The sequence below is a fragment of the Mercenaria mercenaria genome, unplaced genomic scaffold (assembly GCF_021730395.1).
Source record: "Mercenaria mercenaria strain notata unplaced genomic scaffold, MADL_Memer_1 contig_1286, whole genome shotgun sequence".
Classification (NCBI taxonomy): domain Eukaryota; kingdom Metazoa; phylum Mollusca; class Bivalvia; order Venerida; family Veneridae; genus Mercenaria; species Mercenaria mercenaria.
This window is the reverse complement of record NW_026459266.1, coordinates 37,096-54,558: the sequence shown is the minus strand read 5'-3', so window position 1 is coordinate 54,558 and position 17,463 is coordinate 37,096. Positions and strand designations below refer to the sequence as shown.

Here is a 17,463-nt window from a genome sequence, read left to right as displayed (position 1 = left end):
CGTGTTTATGTTTATGAGTTACCGCGAAAGAAAATACGTGGCTTTATTCGAGTATTGCACAATTACAAGTCATAAATATGACAGATTACATCGTATATTGGTCATAGCAAGTAGGATTGACATAAATGAACTTCATTCGATCAATGAACTCTTTGAAATTAGAGACAATCTAATGGAACTACATCACTTCGCTGTGTTGTGAGGCCATTTAAGAATCGGGCGATAGCAAGGACTCGTCAAACGCTTGACAGCGTTTAGCCGACTCAAAAATAAAAGATAATGTTCTGTGTACACTAGTCAATTTTACCAGCACATGCAAAATCACTTTTATAAGTTATTTTTCAGTCAAAATCACTTTCATGAGTGATTTTCATTCAAATACCATACAAATTGAACATTACTTTAGTATTTATCTGAAATGTGTACAATTGACCACTGGACTTTTATTACTGTGTAATAAAATAGTTAGTAGTTACTACAAAATTTTTGTACCTAGACCTGAGAAATCTGGCAATACAAGGAGCAAAACAGAATTATGACAATAAATCTCACTGAAAAAGGCTAAGTAATCATTGCCAGCTAGAAAAAAAGAAGCCAGTATATGCATCAAAAGTACTTAACTGCTTATAACTGGAGAAATATTGAAGAAAAACTTAAGTTTTTTTAGATAGTAACCTGATCTGTTTTTGGTTCAACCCAGTAAGCAAGGGAAACAAGTCACTTGATCAAGTGATTTTTGAGAAACAGTCTATTTTCTTGTTCTGCTCAGTAAGCAAATAATTTTCTCAATGAGGGAAGGAATGTTTTTAACAGAACTCAAAAGTATAACTTATATAAGTGATGTTAAAAATCACTTAAACATGTGCAAACCCTGACTGAAGATAATGAACCAAAGAAAACACAGAAAACTGATTCAGTTTTATGAACTTAGCAAAGATGCAAACCGGAGAGGCAAAATGTGTTTAAGTGTTGTGCCATAAACATTTCATGTACTAAGAACTATATGAGATTTTTTACAAAATGCCAATTTTTAAATCACTATTACACTGCATGCCCTTGACAGAGCCAACTTATCTAATACACACACATCTTATCATTTAATGTATTATCTGCTCCCAGTGCTCTGTAAAGGCTGTATTATTTCTGAATCAAAATAAATGTAAAGCACTGTCTTGAAAATTGTCCCTACTGCATGAAACATCAGTGTTCTAGATATATAAGGTTTGTGTTGAAGGTAAATTTTGCGATTTCCAACAATATTTTTGGCATTTAGCATTTAACTTTGTGTAATTTCAACTTTATGCATAATTACTATTCAAGATTTCAACAACCTTGAGTAACTTCTTATACAGGATACAAGTTTGTTTATGAATGTTTGTTTGTTTGGGGTTTAACGCCGTTTTTCAACAGTATTTCAGTCATGTAACGGCAGGCAGTTAAACTAACCAGTATTCCTTGGGACTAGGATCACGCGACTTAATAGGGAGGTTGGTCATGTCCAGCAGATGATACGTATTGATTTTGACTTCCAAAGGTCAGAGTGACCCGGAACATTTAAACCTTTTCTGGACTATAACTTGAGAACGCTTAGGCCGATGATCATGAAACATCATAGGCAGGTTGATCATGACCAGCAGATGTCCTCTATTGATTTTGAGGTCAGTAGGTCAAAGGTCAAGAAAGTTCGGCTTTGACATTGGCTAATTTCTGTGACAAGGCCATATTGTGGGGGTATAATCCGTCACTCCTGTGACAACTCAAGTTGTTTTTTTTTTACATAGAAAATAGTAGCAGAGAATATAATACATGTACCTTCTGATCTATAATGAAAAATTTGCACTTTGTGAAATTGCTTCAACCGATGTAAAACTGGTACTTTCTGGTCAGAATTGAGTAATAGTAATAAACACCATTTTAAGACAAACTTTGTATATCATTTACATATTTTGGGCAAAATAGAGTTTTCGGAAAGTAGACAAAATTCTGATTTTTATGGTGCTTCCCAAGATTTCGGTTTCACATCAGTGACAATCGTTTCAGGTAAGAATGACAGAAATCGATGATTTTTCCAGCACTTTTAGCAGTTTCTTGCAATTGAAAGATAGAAGTAAGAAAAGTATGACACTTAATTTAATGAAAAGTTGGCATATTTTATGCATCTGACACATTTTTTTTTTTTGCAGGTATGATATCTTAATGGGGCATAATTCCTACAATAGCCATTCGTTCAAACTGAAACTTGGCAAAATTGTGACAATTGACTAACATACAAAAATTCAATGTGAAATACTTTTTATAGTCATGAAGGTAGTAATATGCCGGATATGCCTCCATGGTTTACTCAAATGTAGTTTGTATCAATATAAAGTGCAATTTTCCCACCCAGTAAAGGCCATTTTTATGCCAGATATAAGCTTTATTGATGCTTCTTATAATTTAAGATGCTTCAAAAGTTCAGTCGAAGCTGTTTGGTAAACTGAAAGTGAAAGTAGGTATTTCCCTTCTAGGCGGTGCCTAGCTTAATTCATATTTATCTGATTTAAAATGAAGTAATACACCTAATTAAGTACTTATTCTAACATAATTATTGACTGAACACAAACACATTAAGCAGTGATACATTCATAAACAGCCCGCCCGCTTAGCTCAGTAGGTAAGAGCGTTGGTCTACGGATCTCGGGGTCGCGAGTTCGATCCTCGGGCGGGGCGTATGTTCTCCGTGACTGTTTGATAAACGACATTGTGTCTGAAATCATTAGTCCTCCACCTCTGATTCATGTGGGGAAGTTGGCAGTTACTTGCGGAGAACAGGTTTGTACTGGTACAGAATCCAGGAATACTGGTTAGTTTAACTGCCTGCCGTTACATGACTGAAATACTGTTGAAAAACGGGTCTAATTATTGCATAGGTAGACATCAAGAAATACCTACTTCACTTTCAGTTTACAAAACAGCTTCGACAAAACATTTGAAGCATATAACATAGCTGCCAAATTAATATCTTCAAACTTTTAGGATTTCTATTATTTTTGTTAACTTGATGGCCTTTACACTTTCTTACAGTACTGTTTAAAAACTGTTTTTCAGTTGCTGCTGCATATTATTATACAGGGCTTTTCATCCTATATAGACCTATATTCAGCTATTTCCAAATAAAAGAAGTTAGTATTTTTTCCCCAACTGTGGCAGAGACACTTCTAAAAATGCAAGTTAACTTCATGTTTATTATCTTTTCAAAAATGTCACATAACGGAAAATACTAGAGCTACAGTAAATCTATCAAACGTGTGACAGTATAAAAAAAATAAATCATTGGTCATTTTTCGACTGTGGAGTAAAAAAATGTAAAATTGTGGGTACTCGAGTAATAATAACACTGGAGAAATGGCTTATAAAACTAAATCATTATGGTACAATTTAGTGGCTACAGTGTAAAATTCACAAACCTAAAGCAAGGAATATAATTACGCTCAATTTGACATATAGTGGCTGACAACATTCCCATTTCAAAGTTTGAAAAATGAATGTTTTAAAATACATTAAATTGTGAATTTAATTTATAAACTAGTACCCATTTTCAATGCAAAGCTTTTTTCCCAAAATGGACAATTATCGCGCATAAATTTCCCCATTTGAAAGACCCAATTTCCGGATGAAAAGCTCTCATACACATTTTCAAATCAAAAAAAAAAATAAAAGAAATTTGTTGGCCGTTTATGAACAGGGATTTTTAAGGCTGATTTTGGGGACGAATTTTGGCCCCATCCCAATTGCAAAAATTTACTTATTTTCCCAATTCTTAGGTATAAATTTCCCCAAAATCTGCCAAAAAAATACCAATTTTGTGGTAGTCTCAATTTTCAGGTTTTTAACACTTTCAAAAGTCAAAAAAAAAAAAAAAAAAAAAAAAAAAAAAAACAGAAATAAAAGACTTGACGTGACATTCAACAAAGACAAGTCTGAAATAAAGGTTTTATGATGGTTAAACTTATTTTTTCAATTTCCCAATTTTTAGGTTTTACGCGCCATTTTTACCATTTGAATGGTCCCCGGAGCCCAGGTTTAAAACGCTAAAAAAAATCGCTGATGAATTTCTGGAACTGACTTGGGTTGCTCAGTTACATCTTCTTATAAAGTACAGTATAATGAGGGTTGTATCATTGTTAAAATATGTATTAAAGAACTACAATCAGTTAAATAGCTGATGCACTTATAATCATCATTATTAATTCAGCTAATAAATAATTTGTTTAGTTGAGTAAATCACTTGCACAGGTCATTTGTCCAAATCTGGTAAATGCGCCCAGCTGAGAATATTTCAACATCCGAAAGTAACTACTTATATGGTATACAACTGCTATTCATTATAAATACAGTCATGTATATTCACTGTTAAAAGTGTTCAGTTAATAATAATATGTTGGAATAAGCATCAACTGCAATCACTTAAATAGGTGATACATACATTCAATATCATTTTTATTAAATCAGCTAAATAAATGATCAGCTTAGTTGATTAAATCACTTGCACAAGTGATTTGTCCAAATCTGATAAATGAGCCCAGTTGAGAATATACATGTATCAATATCCGAAAGTAACTACTTTTTTATGGTATACAACTGCTATTCATTATAAATACATGTATACTCATTGTTAAAGCTCTGCTCCGCGGCTATTAAAATTCTATTTAGTGTATGCAACCCATGATTACAATAGGCAACAGTTAATGGCCACACGCCACACTTTAGCACGCAAAACCATGTATTTCATATAGAATTTTATATAAAATATACTATATTTTGACAGGCGTCACTGTTCATAGTCGGAATTTTTATGCTTTTTCAGAGACAATTTAAGGTTAAATGGTAGGACTGGAGCAGGTCTTTAAAAGTGTTCAAAAGTGTTTGGTGATACATTCAAAATCATCACTGTTAAAACAGCTAATTAAATGATCAGTTTATTAAATCACTTGCGCAAGTGATTTGTCCAAATCTGGTAAATGAGGCAAATTGAGAATATATCAACATCCGAAAGTAACTACTTATATGGTATACAAGGGCTATTCATTGTAAATACATGTATACCAGAGCTCTAGATAAGCTGCGTATTTACGCAATTAAATGCAGAAAACCCAGTTGAATTCATACAGTGTGCGTACTGAAACACAAGTCAAATTCCTAATACCCAATTCGTAAACAATCGCTTGCGTATCGCATTTTCCTTATTAGAACGGGTACGAGACTTTAACGTTAGATTTGGCTGACTGGTTATACGTTACCGCAGAACAGGTTGCAATTTATCGGAAAAATCACAGGACCATTCAGTCTGCTGATCGGTGTTATTTGGACGCTTTGTAAACAATTTTACGCTGATAAATGTAAAAGAGAACGCAGAAAAAACATTGTTGCAGCACAAACAAACAAATTAGTGGGATATTTTGCTGTTCAACAATGACAGTTATCTGTTTGTGACGATGTAGTGTCACCAATACTGAATGACATCTTTTGGGAGAATGCATATTACGGAGACCACATGGTTCATGAACTGATCTCCGACTGCATTAAAAGTGAAAAAGAAAACAACAGTATGGAACATTCATTACAATTTTAAATACATTTTTGTATTAAACATTGAAGGGCGCCATTAAAGTACTTAGGTACTTAGTGACTTAGGAATGTATACAGATTTGCACCAGAATTATTAAATTACTCAATAGTATCTCTATGGTATATTTCTAATCAAGAAAACTTTCCAGACAAAAATAATGTATGCAAACATAAAACAAACTGCATGTATTTATAAATGATAAGCATGTTATATATAGACAAAAAGGTATTAATGTTTTTTCTGACATTCAGATTCATTGCAAATCTTTTTGTAGTACCTTACAATGTAGACATTACAACAAAAACCAAGGAAATCTACCATATGATTTTCGTAGACAAAGGTACGCAACGCGCAAAATGCACCCTGCCCCTTTTTAGCAGCACCCTGCCCTTTTTAGAGGTCTAGAAAAATCCCTATAGTCAATCCTGTTTGATGATATATACCATGTCTACTGTAAGCAAAAAATACTCAATTGTTAGTGCGAGATTGGTAAAATACCTAATTGGTTTTAGCAAATACCCAATTACTTCTGAAAAGACTGGGTAATGATATTATGTTTACCCAATTCAAATTTCTAATACCCCATTCAGACAAAAAGTGATGGGTAAATACCCAATTGCACCTAAAGCTTATCTGGAGCTCTGGTATACTCACTGTTAAAAGTGTTCAAAAGTGTTTGGTGATACATTCAAAATCATCATTGTTAAAACAGCTAAATAAATGATCAGCTAATTAAATCACTTGCACAAGTGATTTGTCCAAATCTGGTAAATGAGGCAAATTGAGAATATATCAACATCCGAAAGTACCTACTTATATGGTATACAAGGGCTATTCATTATAAATACATGTATACTCACTGTTAGTGTTCAAAAGTGTTGGGTGATACATTCAAAATCACCATTACATAATAAATCAGCTTAACAAATGATCAGCTTAGTTAATTAAATCACTTGCACAAGTGATTTGTCCAAATCTGGTAAATGAGCCCAGTTGAGAATAGTTCAACATCCGAAAGTAACGACTTGTATGGTATACAAGGGCTATTCATGATAAAAACATGTATACTCACTATTAAAAGTGTTCAAAAGTGTTTGGTGATACATTCAAAATCATCATTATTAAATCAGCTAAATTTTGTTTGTTTGTTTTGGGTTTAACGGCGTTTTTCAACAGTATTGCAGTTATATTAGGCACGGCGGACAGTTAACCTAACCGGTGTTCCTGGATTATGTACCAGTACCTGTTCTCCACAAGTAACTGCCAACTTCTCCACATGAATTAGAGGTGGAGGACGAATGATTTAAAATTTTTAGACACAATGTCATTGAAAATATACGCCTCGCACAAGGCTCGAACTCACGACCCCGAGATCCGTTGATCTGTGCTCTCCCTATTGAGCTAAGCGGGCAGGCTAAATCAGCTAAATAAATGATCAGCTTATTAAATCACTTGCACAAGTGATTTCTTCAAATCTGGTAAATGAGCCAAGTTGAGAATATATCAACATCCGAAAGTAACGGCTTATATGGTATACAAGGGCTATTCATTATAAATACATGTATACACACTGTTAAAAGTGTTCAAGTGTTTGGTGATACATTCAAAATCATCATTATTTAATAAATCAGCTAAATAAATGATCAGCTTAGTTGATTACATCACTTGCACAAGTGATTTGTCCACATCAGATAAATGAGCCGAGTTGAGAATATTTCAACATCCGGAAATAACGACTTATATGTCATACAAGGGCATTCATGATAAAACACGAATTTGTGTAGTAAGTGTTCAGTTAATACGCTTGAATAAGCATCAACTACAATCACATAAATTGGTGATACATTTAAATTCATCACTTTTAAATCAGCTAAATAAATGATCAGCTTAGTTGATTTAATCTCTTAAACAAGTGATTTGTCCAAATCAGGTAAATGAGCCAAGTTCAGAATATCTCAACATCTCAAAGAAATGGTCATTATTAAATCAGCTAAATAAATGATCAGCTTATGACAAGTGATTTGTCCAAATCAGATGAATGAGACGAGTTCAGAATATTTCAACATCAGAAAGTAACTACTAAAAATACTATTATGGTAAAATTGGTATACAAAGGGTTGTTCATTATCAATACATGTATACTCACTTTTAAAAATGTTCAGTTTATATGAAGGAATAAGTATCAACTGCAATCACTTAAATATGTGATACATTCAAAATCATTATATTAAATCAGCTAAATAAATGATCAGCTTAGTTGATTTAATCACTTACACAAGTGATTTGTCCAAATCTGGTAAATGGGCCAAGTTGAGAATATTTCAATATCCTCAAGTAACTTCTTATATATAGTATACAACGGTTATTATTTATAAATATGTGTATCCTTATTAAAAGTGCTCAGTAAATATGTAAGAATAAGTATGAACTTTAATCACTTAAACAGATGATTTACGGTATTCGTTATCATCAAAATTAAATCAGCTAAACAGATGATCAACTTAGTTGACTAAATCAGTTAAATGTGTGATATAATGAGTGGGTGGCAATATACAGAAAAGCTTTATATGAAATCTATATTTTTTAGAAAAAAAAAACAACAGCAGTTATCATGGTTTTGGTTATCTGTCCAACCTTATTTTTTCTTGCCAAATACAAAATGCAAGAAAGAATTCTTACAACCTTTGCATTTGCACATAATGAATCTTTGTAGAGCAACATAACTTGCGGCATAACTAGTCACATATTTCATCAAGCTTAAATTACTAGTCAACTATTGCATCAAACTTATATAATTTACTTTATACATTTAACTGAAACACATTTCAACTCCATTCCCATTTAATTTTTAGATGGCTGATTCTTTTTTTTTTTTACTAACGGTAATGTATAATGAACCAAAATAAAAAGAAAAGAACCTTGTTTTGCAGTTATGTTCATATATTTGCATATGTATGATAAAAATGCAATAAGCAATATCAAACAATATCACACAGAGTTTAAAAATGACACCAAACAAATAAAAAATACACCTTTAATAATTTACTGTTCGGACTACCAAAATTCCTTTCGGGCTAGTAAATTCTGCTATGTTGGTAGTTCGGCTGGCTAGTACTTTGAAAAGTTTTTCGTGAAGACTACTAACCAGTACCTACCAGCCATTACTTGCATTTTCTGCTTAAGGTTTGAGAAAATCCTCTTTGGTTTCACCCCGACTGGGACTTAAACTAATTATCAGGAGGCGATGTCCACTCAACAAGGATTACAGATTATCACAAACAAGTTGCAGATGAACTCGAAACCTCAGCTTAAAATGAAATCTTTCACAAATTGTATACACAGATAATTCGATCACTTTAATCTTTTCATATTTTCAAATAATTCAAAGTCATCCAGCAGTTTTAAGTTAAATTGAAATGTCAACAGATTTAATTCATATACTGAAAATCTTTCAATTCATGATTTGTCTGTCTATTTACTGAATGCCCTGAAAATAAATTTTCTATTATGTTCCACAACCATACTAGCTCTAATACTGATCAAAGAGCTATAAAACTATTTTATTTTTATAGCTCTTTGTACTGAATAACTGATTGCATATTCGATAATGAAAACTTAATATTACACAAAATTTCTACTAAGTTTCAATGAGCAACAAAAACTGAAGCCAACATCTCTATTGTAACAGTCTCAGGAAAAATGTGCAGCCTCGACCGGGATTCGAACTCGGACCTTCGGCTTACCATGCCAACGCTCTACCAATTGAGCTACCGAGGCCACCCGATACGAGAACCGCTACACACCTTCCCTCTTATTGCGAGACATTGGCACTCCTGGCCAATGTCTGCCGCAGGCTGTTAACCGAATTCAGATGCACACCGCAGCCAAACTGCTTCGCCCTGCATGCAAGGGTGAGCATACCGGACGAGCACCCAAATGTAACAGTCTCAGGAAAAATGTGCAGCCTCGACCGGGATTCGAACCTCGGACCTTCGGCTTACCGTGCCAACGCTCTATCAATTGAGCTGCCGAGGCCACCCGATACGAGAACCGCTACACAATATTGAACTATATCACAATTTCATATTTAAAAAAAAATAATAATCAGGTAACTTAAGTTATGGGCAAAGTTCGATCATCCGAACCCTTCAACGGGGATGACAGCAAGCTATCTGTAGTCATCTCCCTTATATATTTTTTATTTTAAAATAAATCACTCACATGCGTCATCGAGATAATTAATTCTGATGATAAAATCACTCGAACAAGTATTTTTTTCAAACTGACCCTAAGATTTTCAAGCCACTGCGCGTAAGGGTTTTTACCCCGCGCGCAGTGAATTTTCTTTCCATTTTTGCAAAGTTAAAACATTGAACTCACTGGGAAAACCTCTACCAGTTGGCTCAAAACTTCAGAAGCATTCGAAAAATGTCAATGAAAATAGCTAAAAATACCGAAAAATACTCACTTTTTGCTATGTTTTCCTTCGATTTCTCTGAAGTGCCACTTCTCTCCGCCATGTTTCGTTCTCTACGGTAACTCTCGTTAATTCTCACGATACTTTGATGACGCAAAATAACGCGTAATTCAAAAACAGTCACGTTTGAAGAGCGAATTTGGGATGACTTGAGATTTAGTTATCAGTCGCAAATAATCACTTGGTTAAGTGATTTTTGTGATCACTTGTTTAAGTAACTCCCCTGACTGATAATTACATTTATATTATAACATCAATACCTCGAGAACGTGCATTAACCTGACCATTATTTGAAATACCTCCCATTATTGTATCTGTTGGTCTTAATAACGTATACAGAATACCTTCAGTACATCGCGCACGTGCTTTAAAGGAACCGTTTCATATAGATGTCTCACACTATTTTATCTGTTTCTCATATTTAAAAATACCCTCCTACCACGTGCATTCATGTAACCATTTTTTTTAAAAGCTCAGATTATTACTTCTGTTTGCATTATTACATGGATAGTATACATTCAATGACAAGCGCACGTGCATTGAGACTTAAACTTACAGTTTTGGGAAACTTCAAACAACGCAAAATCTTAGAAAGAATAGAGATTTTTTTTTTTCAATTTTTTCTGTGTTTTGAAGATATACTCCTAAACATTATGTAACCATTCTTTTAAAATACCTTTTCTTATTTTTTTTTAGTGTCTTAAAAACAAATATATTATACCTTCAATACCTTGTTCTTTTTAGAAACCATTCTTTTAATCTATATCTCATTATTTTATCTCTTTTTATTAATTACATATATAGTATGCATTCAATATCTCGAGCACGTGCTTTAAAGGATCTGTTTTATCTCACCAGTCACGTAGTGACAAGGTGTGCTTTTGTGATCGCCCTTCGTCCGTCGGCGTCCGTCTTAAAGCTTTTTTAGGATAATATTATTGTTTTCTAACAGTTCCGACGATTTGTAGTAAACTTTACTGAAAGCTTTCCGTGGCTTATGATAACGGTTACCCTGTTTTAATACTTTCTTGGTGATATGAAGATTTCTATCAGTAAAATCCTCTATCTTTGAGCAAGCTCCTGCAAAACGAATAAATTGTGATGTTGCTCGAGGGACATCTCCATCAAGATGGGAGAAGTTGACAATGTCAAAATTACAATCGTCTCTTTTATCATATATTTTCATTTCTAGATTATTATTCACAATTGTTAAATTTAAATCCAAAAATGACGCTTCTAAATCTGAAGTATTAGCCTTATTAAGCTGTAACTCTTTTAGGTAAATGTGTGTCACCGTTTCTGAATAATATAGGTTGTCCATATTTAAAATATCATCAAGATACCTTGAGGTTCCATTTAAAGCTTCAGTAATTTCAGTGTCTGTGTCTCAGTGGATAAACTAAACATGAAATCTCGTTCATAACTGTATAAGAATAAATCAGCAATGAGTGGGGCGCAGTTGGTTCCCCCTGGGATACCAAATACTTGTCTGTAAGTTTTATTGCCAAATTTGATTAATATATTATCTAATAGAAACCTTAGAGCATCACAAACCTGATCACAACTCCATTGGTTGGATCTCTTAAATTAACTGTTAGAAAAGAATGCTCTAGTTTTATTACATGCCAGCTAATCAACGATTTCTCTTGCAAATGTTTTCTCAATTAAAACTACCAGTTTATTTTTTTTAATAATATTATGTGGTAAATCAGTATAAACACTAGAACAGCTTCAAAAATGTTAGATCATGTTAAAGATGAAGCGTATCTAAAAATAATTACGTGTTAACTGTGACATATATAAGTTGTTGAACAAATTAGCACTATATTACACAACTCGTGTTGTTTTCGTTCAATCGTATTGAAAAAAGATATAGAAATATTTTTTACGGATCTGGGAATCGAATTCCCGACGAATAAGTATGACATGATTACCGTTACCGCTCGGCCAACGAGGAATTACTGTTTGCATCGTAAACGTAGTGTATGGACTTAAACTTATAGTTTTTGTTTGTTTACATTTCAAAGCGCCTTATTACTGTACGATACCTATACCTATACTCGAATAATTGAAATGTTTGTTTATTATTTTTTTGATAACATCTCCAGAGTTCTTGATGGACCAAAACAGATTAACATCCGAGTTCTCATATACCTTGGAGCAATACTTCTGTACGTAGTCTTTTATTGCAGTAAAACAAGAAGTCTAAAGTAGAGAAATGTTTTTGTAGCATAAGCTTGAATTAAAATTTATACATTGATTTACATGAATTTTTACAATGTTATTCTCATCTTCTGTGTAGTACAGTCATATTTAAAGCTTTGTCTGTAAATTTAAACAAAATTCGTGTTTACATTAGATAAAGCTTTCTTTAAACTTCGGAGTGACAACTTGGGTCTAGGAGGTAATAAGAAAATGTTTGATTCATAAAATTTAACTCGAGTTTTATGATTTTAAATATATTCTTTTTCTATTCAGTGAGAGCTTTCCGATCTGCATTGTCTTTCCGACACCATTTAATAACATAGTCGTCAATAGCCTGAGTTATTTCAGAGAGACATTATTCAAAGTTAATAGATGGGGGAATTCTATATTTTGAACCTTCGGAGAAAATATTTTTGATTCTTCTATCATTAAAATTCTTAAAATTACCCGTTATGATATGTCCGGCTGGTTTGGTAACAGTATTTAGATTCTTTACAGTTACAACTGTCTGGAACATTAAGCTCTATGTCTAAATCCGAGACAATTTTATTGTAATTAAAAATAACGTTTCTAACAGGTTTATTATATTTGTAACGGATAATAGGTGTTTCTGAATTCTTGAAATATGTAGAAATAGAGTTAACTATAGATTGGTCTCTAAAATTCTAGGTAAAGCAATCAACTCGATTCCTTTATTTATGAAAGATAATTTTAGAAAGATTCGTTTATGATTGGAATCAATCTGAGGTCTAAGAAAATGTTGTGTATAGCTTTAAATCAAAGAAGCAGTGTCATAAAATGGATGTGTACGCATATAAATATTATCAGCTTCTTGACCAATTTTTGATATACCCAAATCAAAACCTGTGATGCGGATTCGGCGGATCAGGCAGTAAGTATTGTGTTAAATGTGTTCTCTTCTGGATCTTAATGGCTACTCCCAGCTCCGCAGATAAAATTATCCTTTTTATGTAAGTTTGTCAAGTAATGCGATGAAATAAAATTACATTGACGGGGGTGCAAGGCATTACTGTTAATGTTTCTCCCGGAATAATGCTGGAATAATGCTGGAATAACATCCAACCTAAAGAATATTTTAATTATTAGTACTCACCTATAAATCTACATATCCGCATTTCTTTCAGCATGATATATTTGATAATTAGTGTTGATATATCCAAACACAGATTTCGAATATTTCTTAAATGTTAGCAAATGACATTTTAAAGGAAAATTTCAGAATAATTAGAACACTTTAAATCCAATTTTGTGAATACATATTAATTAATCCAAAGTAGAATTCACTGGAAATATTGGGTGTACACAATATTCCATCCAATTTTTAAACACGTAAACAAAAACAATAAAAAATATATTCCAACACATAAGAATTCACAGAAATATTGGGTATAACAATATTCCATCAAATTTTTACACAACACACAAAATATTTTCCAACAGAATGATATATATCCAAATATACCCTAGAACACTTAATCCATATTAAAGAATTTAAAAAGTAGACTTTCAAGGTAATTTCTTGACAAATCGCAAATAAACATCCTCTCACCATGTAATTTCTTGTCTCAAAAATGTTTGCAGGAGTTTCTTTTGCTCCAAAAACCTGTTGACAAAAATTGACCAGTTATCTGCATTTCCGCATTTCATTAAACATAATATATTTGATCATTAGTGTTGATATATCCAAACATAGATTTCGAATAAAAAATCTTTTAAAACAAATGTATGTATATAAGATTATCCTTACTTTAAACAAATAAAACAATTTGTATTTTGCACAGAATTCGAATATTCCGCTTAAATATAATGTCCCTATTGAATTATTTCAGTATATTCAGAAATTGTATATAGTGTCATTTTATCCGCCTATGTTACCAAAAGAAAGATATGTTTGGAGTAGATTGTTAAATTAACAATATCGATTGCAATAATATGTATTTCTCTGATACAATTGTCTACCAGTTTGATATACTTGCTCAATATCGCTCAATGTACACTTTGATAGCAGAAATGTTTAGTTGCTTAAAATCAAAATATACAACCTAAAAATGATCCATATATTGCATATTATTATTTCATATTTGTGTCTGTTCGAAAAAAAAAACAAGAAAAACTTCGTTGAGGACGTCCAATAAAGCAACCATATTTTAAATACCTTAAATATATCCAAATACAGATTTCTAATCAAAACACTTCAAACATCTACATGTATATATGTATATTTGTATTCTAAACAAATAACACTACTATTTGCTTATTGCACAGACTCTTAATATTCCGCTAAAATATAAATTTGTGCTCCTAAATCAATCCAGTGTATAAAGTGTCACCATATCCACACAAGCTACAGAAAGAAAGAAATATTATGAGAGAAGCTTGTTTAATATACAATATCGATTGCAATAATATGTTTATATATCTCAGATATCATTGTCTACCTGTATGATATACAATACATGTTCAAAATCGCTCAATACAGGTTTTGATAATAGAAGTGTTTTATTGCTTAAAATCAAAACATGAAACCCGAAAAAAAAAAGCATAGATGTTGCATATATAGTATTTTATATTTTTGTTTGTTTTAACAATAGAAACAGAGAGAAAAAAACTCCAATTTTTCTCCGAATGATAATCTCTTCATTGACTGTTATTTAGGATGAAAGACCCAATGCAGCAGCTTATAATTTGGCATATGCCTATTAATGAGTAAGAATATTAAAAGCGTGTAGCCATATAAAGGTCTTGATTTAATTTGATAAAATGTATTATTTTATAACTCGTAAATTGCTTGGTTTTACAGTTGTCTTTTGATAGTGGTGAGGACGAGACTGAGACTCCCTGTCTAAATGCTTAAGGTCACTGCCTTCGAATCAGTTACCCCTCAACATTATGTGTTCGAAAACTCGATTAGAATGTAGAATTCTTGATATGAAGAAGCCATCCAGCTGGCTTACGGAAGGTCGGTGGTTCTTCCCATGTTCCTGTCCGTGCCTGAAACAATGCCCAGGCGAGCACATTTGGTATTCCTCCACAATCAAAAGCTGGAAATAATCTACATTGTGTCGAAGTGACTCGACTCCAATCTCATCATAAATGTGAATGGTGTGATAGGTGGAACACTCAAACATAAACAGTTTAAAAAGCTGACTATGAGTGTTGCTTTTATCATATGCTATTTGTTTATTTATAACAATAAATAGACTTTACAACGGAAAGACATAATTTTTGGAGGATTTTCAAACACATAAATATTAACGGAAATATAACTTCTAATTATCACAGTTACTTTTATTATTATATATCAAAAATGTTATATATGTAATAATCAGTGCACAACACTGGGTAAAATAATCATCTGATGCCGCCATACAGGTCCAACAGTTTAACAGTATATAGTTTCTTTTCGGAATATTTTACCGACACTGTTTAACTATACATAGGATTATGAAACTCCTTTGCTTCGACGTATAGTTTTCATTGAAAGTAAATAATTATAATACCCGTTGCGTTATTGTAATAGTTGTCTCTCTTTAACCATAGCTCTATGAACACAATTATTGGGAAATATTTATGTTACTTACAAGAGGTATGAACATATACTATTGATTTCGAGTCATAACGTAGTGAGGAGTCAATTATGCTCCTTCTCTTACTATGCGAATTGTTTTAGTTGTTTCCCTTAGACTAACTTGATAGGGAATGATTTAAAATATATAAACGGTTATGAATTAGTTGATTCGAACATTCGAGACTAAAGGGAAAACATAAAATACCTCCCTCTCGACAAATGATCCTATTACTAGGATGTCATTCGTCAAGTTTTGTTTAATGCAGTGTACCTTATTGTGTATGGCAAGATTGAAAGACAACTATAATGTCATTAAAATATAATATTTAGTTACTTTTGTGTCCGATTTGCTACATTTGTGTCCTGTCGTTCTTTATTCTAAATAGTTACTTATGTGCCCTTTTTACTATATATGTAAAGGTTAAATTACATATGTGCTACAGTTATATATGTGACCCCAGTAGTCGTTCAACAAAAAATCGAACTCCAACACAGTGTTATATTGTATGTAAAAAATAAATAGAAGCTTAATTTACTTGATTTTCTTGGTGTGTGTGTGTGTGTGTGTGTGTGTGTGTGCGTGTGCGTGTGCGTCAGATTGAATATTTTCAACAGTGATATAAATTTAAATATGTCTTTAGATTATGCCAAGCGTGTCACGTGATTCATGTGATTTGCTTGTAGGCAGGGATGAAAAACTATTTAACAGGTTTAAAACTATTACTCCGTAGAGGTTGCTAAAAATCTGTCATTATCAGCAACCAAATATAGAAAAGGAACTTTCAATTCTACCAAAACAACCTGACACGCACGTCTTGGAACTTATGCATGTTTACTGCATGCATGCAATCCAAGTCTTGGTATTGATACATGCTCAGTATATGCAATCCAAGTCTTAACAGCATATTATTTAAGTCTGGACTTATTATTAAATCTAGACTTCAGGCGTTTTGTGTTTTGAACAGCCTATAAGTGGTATTTCTTATATAATTGCACTAATAAAGAGAACAGAAATGTCTCCCCTATCTTCCGTAATAACTAACAAGATTCCGTGGTAAAACTGCTTTCCTATTGCCTATAGTGTCGAGGGCTGACTGGAAACAAAACCAAGTGCTTAGTGTTTACAGTTCAATTTCATGAATCAGTATTGCTCTAAGGATATACCAAGTCGTCCTTTACTTACTGCTTCTCCGCATCTGGTAATTTAGATAACTCTGTCGGTCTTAATCACAGGAGTGAGCATCGCTAATGGGGCATCCGTCGTTGCATGTTGTTAGACGTTCAGGAATGACTAAGTTTGACGTTCTGGAATGACTAATCCTTCTGTTTTGAGTTAGACGTTCAGGAATGACTAAGTTAGACGTTCCGGAATGACTAAATCGCCTGTCTAAGTTAGACGTTCCGGAATGACTAACACGCCTGTCTGAGTTAGACGTTCAGGAATGACTAAGATAGACGTTCAGGAATGACTAAGTTAGACGTTCCGGAATGACTAAATCGCCTGTCTAAGTTAAACGTTCTGGAATGACCAACCCGCCTGTCTGAGTTAGACGTTCAGGAATGACTAAGATAGACGTTCAGGAA

At 32.9% G+C, this 17,463-nt stretch overlaps 1 non-coding gene across 1 annotated transcript; it reads right to left on the bottom strand.

Moving 5' to 3' along the window:
• Positions 1-9,313: 9,313 nt before the first annotated feature.
• On the bottom strand, positions 9,314-9,385 carry Trnat-ggu (transfer RNA threonine (anticodon GGU)). Its single transcript has one exon. It is a non-coding gene; the product is annotated as a tRNA-Thr (tRNA).
• Between the last annotated feature and the right edge of the window lie 8,078 nt (positions 9,386-17,463).